The sequence below is a fragment of the Pseudoliparis swirei genome, chromosome 15, assembly GCF_029220125.1.
Source record: "Pseudoliparis swirei isolate HS2019 ecotype Mariana Trench chromosome 15, NWPU_hadal_v1, whole genome shotgun sequence".
Lineage (NCBI taxonomy): Eukaryota > Metazoa > Chordata > Actinopteri > Perciformes > Liparidae > Pseudoliparis > Pseudoliparis swirei.
Genome location: NC_079402.1, coordinates 10,654,915 through 10,666,471, shown reverse-complemented (window position 1 = coordinate 10,666,471; position 11,557 = coordinate 10,654,915).

The following is an 11,557-nucleotide window of genomic DNA, read 5'->3' as shown; positions in this document are numbered from 1 at the left end:
TTATAGTCTATGATTAATATTGCTAAACCATCATGATAAATTCATTAAAAGTGAGCTATATTTACAACGATGTCCAATCATATGTTCATATCCTGGACTGATGGACCTAACTGATGGCTAGTTTGGATTCGGGCTATCTTTAATCATCACAGTGTCACAGAAAGTAATGAGACGTGATATAAAAAAAGAAAAGCCCCTAAATGTATGCGGGCGAGACATGTAGCATCTGCCATTAGCACAAAGTATAACCTGGGTTTATATGTCGTCGTCAATATCAGACACGGTTTCATGGCTTATTTTTATGGCTGCAACAAACAAAGCTTCTCACAGTAATCCTCTCAGTGGAGGTAAAATGCTTGTCAATAGACGCTGTGTCCTAATCAGTGCAGTCAAATGTATCACAAGAGATTCTCCCTGGAAATAATATTGGGTGATATGTCACCGGTCGCTTAATGGCACATCCACTGTGGGTCTGATTTAATTATAATAATCATCATCCCCAGGTTGCAGCGGCGGGCCGTGCATTTTCTACCGAGGCCTTCACCAGTGTTCCGGTGCGGGGCTTTTATTGTGAAGGAGGAGACAGAATAAGAGGAGTTGTGGAGATAAATGAGTGTTTTGGGGTGAAGGAAATAAAGTTGCCGTGTTTCTTGTGTTATTAAGTAACGTAAAACCCTCAGTTACTATAATAACCTCATTATGATGCCACAGCTACACATTATTATTGGTTTGGTGTAAACACCTCATATTCACAGAACACTGTGTGGCAGAGGGTAGCCTCACTCTGGGCGTCAGCACACCTTTATTTTCATTAACGGCCCTTTTTATTATTATCTTGCATTTTATACCTTGTGTGATTGAATAAATATTGTATATGGATTGGAACCTCGTCTCTCGCTACTTGTCTGCATCAGGAACCAGCGTGTCCTCCCAGTCTGAGGACTGGGTTCACTACTACAGTCACCACAACTGCAACAAAAGAAAATTAATGTTACACGAAGCGCAACACCTACAAATACAAAACAGCAGAGTGCAGATACATAAATACGCCATGACGGGATGTCATTAAGGACAATGCTTGTAGTCCACACCACCGTAATAAACACAATGACAAAAACACATTTACAAGAACCAGCCACATTTATATATAACAAAACATGACAACACAATCAAACACAACTGTGGCACTGAAACGTCTCCCACTCAATAGAATCAGAAATAACCAAATTATAAAAACAACAGAGACTAATGAACACAATGCTGCTGCAGAACAGTCCAATTAAAAACGTTGATTAGTAAAAGTCCTAAATAATCTGAGCTCAAAGTAGGAATTTCAACAAAATAAATTGATAGTAGATTTTTATCCCACATATCTAAATAAAATGACTACATCAGGGTTGTATGCCCCCACCAACCAATCAGGTGGAAGTTCACACAGGGTGTGCTGTTCAGTACCAGCGTGCCCAGCCTAGCTTTGACGGCACAGCAGAACGGCTTGTTTTGGTCAAACCCATTCTACGAGACATCACTCGCATTGACACCTCTTTGGTCCTCATGAGGAGAGTTCCCTGGACCAGTTACCAAATGCAAACTCTAACTTATAGATCATCTCCAGAGCTTTGCATCTGCTTAATCTGTTATAAGAGGGAACAGGCCACAGCTGGACACCAAACCATTTGTAAGACAATTGTCCCATTACTTCTGAAATGTGGGGAACTGTGTACAAAGAGCTGTAACTCATAAACAGTTATTGAAAATGAAGCTAAAAAAGTCTACACTTCCACCAGATATTGACTGCTTTGTCTAAAATACATTGCAGCGGTGTGAATAGGCACAATTAGTAAAATTGTGTAACAGTCCGGGGCAGTAGTATGAGTGTGCATCCTTTACCCTTTCCTAAAAACAAGCTTCCATAGCTATGAATGTTGACATAAAGACTTATGACTATGGGTCAGTGGGTAGCAGGTCCGTCTTTCAATCAGGGGGTTGGAGGTTCAATCCCCGCCCTAGTCGATGTGTCCTTGAGCAAGACACTTAACCCTGAATTGCTCCCTGTAGCTGCGTCTACGGTGTATGAATGTAACAGGATTGTGTAAGTCGCTTTGGATAAAAGCGTCAGCTAAATGACATGTAATGTAATGTTATAGGGTCATGTTTGACAGTCTTGTATGTTTGGAGGGAACACTTTCAGAAAAATCACTGAGTGGTTCTTTAACCCTCCTGTTATGTTCGTTTCTTACATACAGCCGTGATGTTCCCCGGTCAATTTGACCAGGTTCATGTTGAATCACCCAAAAGTGGTCAGAAACCAAAAAATCCGAATAACTATAGTTTGTACCTCATCACCAACACCATTGCTAACAATTCAATCAGTTTTTAGTGTAATTGAGTTATTCACCCCTCCATAGATCAGAGTTTAATCAGGAGAACTCACTCGTTTTAATGAAAAGTACATGTTCTAACTATTTTTTAGGTACATTAAAAAAATCTAAATCTAAATAGCATTTTTTTTCATGGGGTGATGTAGATAAATAGAGATGAGACACCTGTGCTGGTCAGGATCATAATGACCAGCCCACTCAAAATCAAGCCAAATGAGTCATAAAGGTTTGGTATTGAAAGTAAACTTTAGTAATGTTTATTTATAGTGTTAAGATGCATAAATTATGTTATAAAAGATGACCAAAGGCGAGCACAGTCATCCTCTTGGTGCAGTCGTATGTATCTGCAGAGTGTAATGTTAGAGGACTTCTTAGCAACCATTTTGTATGTTTGGCTCCTCCCCTAGAAAAATCCAAAAACTAGTTTGATAATAATTTCACTTTGAAAAATAATTTGTAGTTCCAGCTTCTGAAATTTGAAGATGTGCTGGGTGGAGTTGTCCCGCAGGCAAAAATAAAGGTTTTCAAATATTTTTATATATATATATAATTTTTTTTTTAAACGTTGATTACACTAAATAAGGTAAGCATAATAATTTCTAATAACAATATTTAAAAGTCAATAAAAATAGGAAAAAGCAGCACATCTTCAAATTTAAGAAGCTGGAACTATAAATTATTATTCAAAGTGAAATTATTATCAAACTAGTTTTTTGATTTTTCTCTCTTAAGCAACTAATTAATTAATCTATGAATATTTTTTGCTGAACTTTGGTAGTTTTACAACAACATTTATGAAGTAGAAATATTATTCATCAGTGTAGTATTGTGTAGGAGATATAACTTTATACTAATATAATAAACATTTAAATGATAAAGTTAGAGAAACAAACAAGGGAACCAGAAAATACATGTACGTTTCTATTCACTTCTAATATGCCTTTTAAATAGCAGACATTTTGACTCATGATCTTTTCTTTGGAGTATCCTGGTTATGTTTATTCCATTTAAACGCATCAAAATCGATTTTCATGTTCAGGTAGCGACCTCATTTATCAAAAGGCCTGTCCTCACACTCAGGAAATCCAACTAGCAGGGATTGAAGCGTGCACCTCGCGCACTGGGCCAGTTAACAGGTGTAACTAGAACATTTAACAAGACATGTCGATGGTCTGGCTTCTACCGAGAGGTGTTCACTGAGTAATATCTGACAGATTACACAGCTACCAATTGGTAGTTCATCCAAAACAAAAAATATGTTTGTTGTTATCGAGGAACAGGTTTAAAAAAATAAAAACAGCATCAATTCACATTATACTCACTTTATTGCAAGCAGCGAGACTGTATGCCCCAACAAGCCCTAATACATGTTTGTATTATGGATTTAAAGTAAGGTATACATGTGCCTTGAATGTACATTTATTGCTTATGATTGACGTGCTGATGGAGGGACAGAAGACTATTTTCATTCTTAAAAATTAGGTTTGCTAAATAAGTGAGTAGCACTGACAGAAAAAAATAATAACATGTCTGTACTCTTCAATAATCTCTCCTGGGAGTTATTATGGTATACTTATTCTGTGTCCTCATCTTCTTATCTCTCCCTCTGCCGACTGCCTTACTTGTATTTATGTTGTTTATATCTTTTATTCATTTATTCTGCACATATTTTACCCAACCCACCTATTATATTAAATATACAGTATTCTCTTTACTACCTACTAACAAGTCTTCTCTCCTCCGTTCCCCTCCGTCTCACCGATGGAAGTGTAATTAGTTTGTTCTCTGCACACTTTGGACTCAGACGTTCACCAGTACAGTGTTCATTTGACACTAATGACTCAATGCAACGAAATATCCATGTTTACTTATAGTACATGCAAAAAGAAAAAGCAGACTACAGCACATACAAATACATATACATTATAATACACTCACAAAACAAGTATTTAGATGACACTTATGCAACACAACAGAGTAACTTCGGGTTGGGGGAATAATTGAGAATGTATTTACTGAGAAAGCTCAATGCTGAGATGTGGATGGTGACCGACCACAAGTTGGAGTGTTTGTTTGCAGTCTCTGAAGTCAACAGTCACACTCTCATGGGTCACTCACGCAACATTTGGAGTTTCTCTCTGTTTTTCTCATTTCACACAAGGCAAGTGGTTACTCAGTGTTTGCAGCTCTCACTCACCTCTTTCTCTTCACTTTCTTTTATCTCCCCACCTCGCTCTTTTCTCCATTTTATTTTTGCTCTCTGTCACTCAATCAGTTGTCTCACCAATAATAATGATCATCCCTGGTTATCTGTGTATGACAGGTGTGTCTTAGGTTGTAATCGGCTGCAACAAGTGGTTGTCTGGAGAGAAAATCCCCAATTCAGCTCTCACGCTCATTAATGAATGACAATATGACAGTTAACGTTTGTTCTGTTATCAGTTTGATCAAGACATGACTCATTATATTGATTTGATGAACTGATTTATGCAACGTTTATTTCTGAATTACATTTTTGATTTAAATTCAAAATTCTCTCTGCCATCAGGCTGTCATTCAGCCAAGAACATGACAACAAATCACATCCTGCCCGTCATCACATCAGGGACAACAAGCTGAAGGGATGGTGACAATGCTGGGTTCACACAGGCCCGCTTGGCAGACCACAAACAATAGGACTGACTGTCAGTTAAAGTTGGAATCATAATTAACGAGACGTTGAAGAGACTTGACTTCGATGCAGCAACTACAAGTAATAAGCGAAGTGCTGTTAAATGAGATCGGAAGTATAATAGATGTTGACTGTCATCGTTGACTTCAAACTCTCTGAGTGAAAGGAGCCCGTGATGTGCTTTGAATGTTATTTTAACAATTAGTCTCAAAGCTCTAAAAGAGTGCGATCCAACATCATACGTGTGATTTCAGAAGTCTGAAATGAGAAATAACACGTCTGACAAATGTACAACTTATTCATAAACGATTTTTCCTTCCAACCACACTTCTCCTTTCCCCTTTTCTCCTGTTTATATGTCTGTTTTACAAGTAGCACACCTCCCTGCATCCACCACATTTACATGAACGCAGGAAACAATCCAATCAGAGGCGAGCAGATTTGAAATCAGCGTTGTGGGTGAGTCAATCTTTCAAATGAAAACTACATTAAACATATGACCAAATGACCTTTAATCGTCGATTATCGTCTATTTTTTGTATTTCAATCGTTTCAGTCACATACTGTCTCGGTGTGTGTCTACTGCCAAAGCGGCCCGCTTGTCCATGCTGTGACATCACAGTCCTCTGGAGGGCAGCAGTGCTTTTCAGTTAGGTGAGGACGGCGTGTGACTGAACACTGCAGACATAGGTCTCGCTCTCATCAATGTATTTAGATTTTCACCACAAGACACACATTTCACATCATGAAATGTGTGTAAGGCCAAACGTGAGAAATAATCCTTTGGCTTCCTCTTCCTCCTTTTTTTATACCCTGCTTTACATGCTTGTTAGTTTTTTACCATTGGCTTAAGTCCAGTGTTGATTTGAACAAGAGAACCTCAAAGAAGAGTGAATACTGCAGTGTTTCAGTTCTGAAACACCCATTGTGTAAAGCAATGAGTATTTGTTTTGTTGCATCTTATATATTGCCTTGTGCTCTCATCTTCCTCTCCTCTCCTCTCAATCCCCTCCCTTCCTTTTCTTCCTCCTCCGTACACCCCCCTCCTCTCCTCTCCCTCTCTTCCGCTCGCTCTTGCCCTTATTTCCCCTCGCTATCCAACAGATCTTTATTGAGCAGTAAGTCTGTGGAGTTCCCGAGGGCCAATGGATGTTTAAAATTCTTGCCATGTTGTAACCTCTCTATCACTCGCTTTTCGTCCTGCCTGCCACGCCACCAGAGGGGGGCACGAGGAGACATCCATCTTCTGCTGGCCTCTCTGAATATTTCACAAAAACCTCAGTTAAGCACTCCAAGTCCATTTGACCCTCCTGCCCCAAAATCACAGCGGGGATCTCCCAGGTAAAATGTTTTAATTTGACTTTGATATACCGAGACGCGAGTTGTAGCCTTCTTTTGAAGTTTCTGGGAACAGTTTTGAAAACTTCCTGAAGCTCATGCATTAAATGTGTGGTACAGAGGTTTAAGGGGGCTGTGAATGGTTCTGCAAGTTGCTTTGCATATAAAGTAACTGTAGGATTTTATTACAGGCTCTTTTTTATATATGCTTCGATGGATACATACAGGGCCGAATCAAACAACCCGAGGTCCCTGAGGCAAGTTTGTGTCCTCTAACCTTTAACCACGATGTTCACAGCAAAGTGTGAGCTTCCTTTGGCCACATACCAACCGGGGCTCCTATGATGGATTATCAGTGTGGCAATATGATTAAACACAGGTTCATTTTACTTCAAACACCACTCCACATGGTTCAATTTGCACATCTAGGTAAATGTAGTATATGGACATTTCACAAGTAATAGATTAAAGTTATGTAGCCACCTGCAGACTTTCCACTGAGGGTCCGGGGTCCTTGGGGAAGCTGCCTGATTTGCCTGGTCACTAATAAATAAAAGAGAGATAATTTCTTTGCATGCTGTTATGAGCCACAGGTATAAGTCAAACATTTATGGAAACCCATGACCTGATGCCCTAATATGACCCAGAGTTGTGTACAGTCAATTTTACAGAACACAAAAAAACGCTAGGTCACACTGACCAGTTCAGCCGTGCGTCCGTCCGTCCATTCCAACATGAATGCGTCTCCCAGCAGGTGGTTTGAGGCAGGTACCTCTTTCCTCTGAGGGCAGGCTGTCGGTGGAAAGATATACCACCTGGCCTGTAACTCATCCAAGGCATCCTGGCGGGGTGGACAACGGATGTTTATACAGGCTGTGTTCGGAGAAGAGCAATCATTCGTCATCAGGGGTCGAATGTCGGCTGACGTCAGCGAAGGGAGGAAGCCAGGGCGAGGGCCTCGTCGTGGTGATTCATCTTCGGTTGACATGGCTCGAAGTGGGAGATGCTCGCTGGGCACAACTTGGCTGGAGAACCACGAGTGTTGAATTAGACGGCCTCCCCTCCCAACCTCCCCCATTGGCAGACTGAGGTGGTAAGTGTTATTACACAGGTGTACCGGTTTATGTTCAGACAATGGACTTTAGCACTCCCCGGAGATCAGAGGACAGAATACAGAAGCAGTTGGAAATGATTCACACTTCATAAATGCTCATGGCTCCAATTGTCTCGGGTCTTGAATCACCTTTTCTGTTAATATTCTATTCCTGTGCTCCGCTGGCACCCAGATAGACGAGTTGATCTAATTTTTGTTTGATGGATGGAAGTTAAGACAATAGGATTATTAAAATGGAACATTGCTGTGGTTTACTATCCATCGGTGAGCTGGATTAGTGTCGGTAAAGGTTAATAGATCTAGTAATCATACGATGACCCCAGTGTGCACCGAGCAGTTGAGTGATAGCTGGATACCTGAATGTCAACTTCCAGATTAAAGTTTTGATATGACACGTCCTGATCTCTTCATACACAGCTCAATACATCCAATGCCTCTTGTGTGGAAAATGTTTTCTTTCTTTGCTATTTTCATTTGATGTAACATTTCAAATTCAAACTGCCAAATTGAATCATCTGAGCTACCAGTGTGTTGATGTTTTTAGATAGATAGATAGATAGATAGATATATACTTTATTAATCCCCAAGGGGAAATTTGTCAAAATGGAGAGACTTCCAAAAGCACTCTTCAACAGGCGGGGATGGAGAAAACAGAGTGCAGATTGTGTTTTCTGCCATCATGTTTTGTTACAAAAACAAGAAATAATCTGAAAATGCAAGTTCCAGTGATGTACATTATTTCAAGTTTGAACACAACTCAAAAAGAGGTATCAGAGATATGAATGCCACACTGATGCTGATATGCTGATGATTTTGGAGGTCAAAGAGAGAGATAGTGGGCATGGTACTTCTAAACATATATTTAATTGTATGCAGCCGTGGGATACATCAGCCAAAATCTGGATACATATTTAAAACCAACCAGCAGATCAAAGACTGGGAGTCGACTGCAATGCTAGCAGCTCTGTTTTATGTATTAGCGTGTTCAAATCAGCTAATTAGAGCTACACACAAGTACAGCTGTGGATGTGTTAGAGTTGGACTGCACACACCACCTGGACAGGACTCACTGGAAGAAATAGCAACAGACTTTTACTTTAAATCTATAAAGCGTTTATTCAAAATCAAGATACAAAATAGACAATTCATGCGCATGGACCCAAATCCAAACCTGTCACCAATGGCTTCAGGGCTGCAGAAGGGATGCCGGTTCAAAGTGAGCGGCCATCTTAAATACCCGACGGGAACAGTTCTGATTGGACAGGAGCATAAGGGGGCGGTGTCTTCTCATTGGTTCTTGTTGCCAGCTCCCGCCTCTGTCGTTCCTTCATTGGATGTTGTGGCCCGCGCATAAATGCATATATTTAGTAAGGGGGTTGTAATAAAATAAAGAAATGATTCAAGGTCCTTCTTTTGAGAAGGACTCCTGCCCGGTCATTCATTAATGAAGGTAGGGTGCTGGTTCCTCTCAGATGGCTGACTGGACAAAAGGACCGAATCATCAAAGAGTTGAAAGAGTGTGTGTGTGTGTTCGTGTGTGTGGCCATACGTGACTTTAAGGAGAGAAACGGCCTCGTCCTAATCTTTCTGCCCCGGTGAGGTCAGGTGTGTGACTGCCCTTTTCTACCCTATGAATATAAAGAGCTTCTTTGGTTGTTGACCACTTCTAAGCTATTCGTGATGCGGGGGACGGGGGTTGTGCATAGAACTTCCTTAGAGAATGTCACCGTTATCTTTATGGCGATCAGCCAGTTAACAGAAGGGCTCTTTTGTAGATGCTTCAACATTCCTTCAGAGCTTCCCTCTTACACATAATATTTATGCAAACAATACTAGGCTATGCTAAACTAGAGTATATATTCTTTACAGATGATGGAAATGTTATTAGCTTTGCAGGTGTTTGGTCATACACCAAAGTATTAGACAAATTGAAATTTTGACCTGATAATGACAGTAGAGGAAAAGTAGAGTAATCACTAAAGTGATTACAATTCACCCTGAGGGCGACATGAACATCTGCACCAAATTCCGTGGCAATCCATCCAGTAGCTGTTGTGATATTTCAGTCTGGGAACAAAGTGGAGGATCAACCGACCGTCTGGCCAACATTGTCATCCCTAGTCACACACAGTGCTCGTGGCTAAAAAAGAGGCAATGGTCTATTTCCTGCATTCCTGACTAAGCTTTCATTGTTGTCACTGAGGTCATTTCTGCTGCTCTCCATCTGTTTCAACAGCTTAATGAAGCACCGCTGCATATTTGAGAAGAAACAAGCATACAGTTATTTAGGTCTTTACCCATGTCGCTACACATCAAATGCCCTTCAGATATTGCTGAGCCGTGTGGCAGCTGCCTAACATGGAGTTTTGGAGTCACACGCAGGGCATCGGACCACCTCTCCATCCTCTCTAATAGCTCCAGCAGCAGGTTGCATGTCTGGAACAACAACTGAGATCTGGAGACGTTCCCAGACGGCTGAAGAGTCGGCGCCCTCTGCCATAGCTTTAATAATCTCGTCCAGCCAAAATCAAAGACAACCTGCTCAAAGTTCAGTGGCTTTCAAATGCAATGCATATGCTAACCCTGCACTGTAAACACCAGAGCAATGTGGACAGACAAATCAAGTTCCTCCTCTGAGATAATACAGACTCCAGTAGTTCTTCAAGGTTTAATTGGCATTTAGAGATCCCTAAATGTCTCTCTAAGGCACATATTTATTCTAATCAGTCTCTATTGGCAGCGGAGAATATATGTATTTGCCAATAATGCCTGCGTGCATATTGCTGTCACCTTGACACTCGTGCTACCTTGCAATAAAACAGGCATCGAGGCAGTGGGCACGTTTTTTGTTGTTGCTGGCAGGCATATTCTGCACATTTGTTTCAGTGAGACGTTAGAGAGTGGAGAAGTGAGTGCTAGACTGACCAAGTTTATTAAACACTAGGTGAGCTTTACCGTGAGTCTGATGTCTGCACTTAGTCCGATGTGGAATGGATGCCATGGTGCTTAAACTGGATAACCCCATATTATCGTTTCTCTGGTTGTAGGGCACATCCAACCAGACACCATGCTAGTCAGTTCAGGCTTTGAACTCACACTGAGGCACCTCGTTATAATGAGTGTAAGAGATTTTTAGGTCAAGGCAGAAGAAGGGGAAAAACGTAATTAACCAAAGTGTTAACATGTTAAATGTGTCCTGAAGGCCTGATGTAGCACGGAATAACTCTCTTCAACTTTTCTTTATTTTAACTGTGGACCGGGCACGTATGTGCGGTTGTCTCAAAACGTTGCTCGAGACTTTTGAGTGTTTGCTGATCCTTTGTACCATGTTGCCAAATCTGTGCTATGTGACACCACGAGGTTTTAGCTATAGTGGCTGCATCCATCTGCTGCATCCTATGCAACATGATCCCATCTGATGCGGTGAACTGGGAATATGCAGCTGGCAGCTGGAAAAACATGCGCTTCAATTGTTCTTCTTGTCTTAAGAACTGGCACATCGTCCCCCATCAAATAAGGGCCTACTTAGTGTAATATTAACATCTGGGAATTTCAAAAATAACTTTAAATACAGTTAAAACAAAAAGAAAAGAAAAAAAGGATTTAATGTGTTCTCCCTTCATTAAAATGAGTCGTAGAGAAGCCACTGATCCCCTTGACCTCATGTGCATTTAATTTGCTCGCAGCTCGTCCCCGACCGGCGATTACCCACGTGGTTTCGTTAATCTGAACGAGGGCACATGTTTACTCATTTCTATCATGGGAATAGCCGCGCCTGTTGCTGTCCTGCAGTGCCAGCTCGAGCCGTGCGCCCCCCGGAGGAAAACATCCCTGTCGTCACCCAGAAGGACCAAAAGAAGATACGAAACTCACCCAAAACTATTCCAGAGCCAAGAAGACGAAGCTTTCCGTGGACGTGGACGTAAACAAGCATTTTGATTTCACTCGAAAGAGTTGAGCATCGGGCAATCTAGTGATTTGCTTCCAGCGCCTGCACCGAGTCGCCAAAACTCAACCCGGTGCGCGTGGAGGGCGCAGAAGAATAACCCGCAA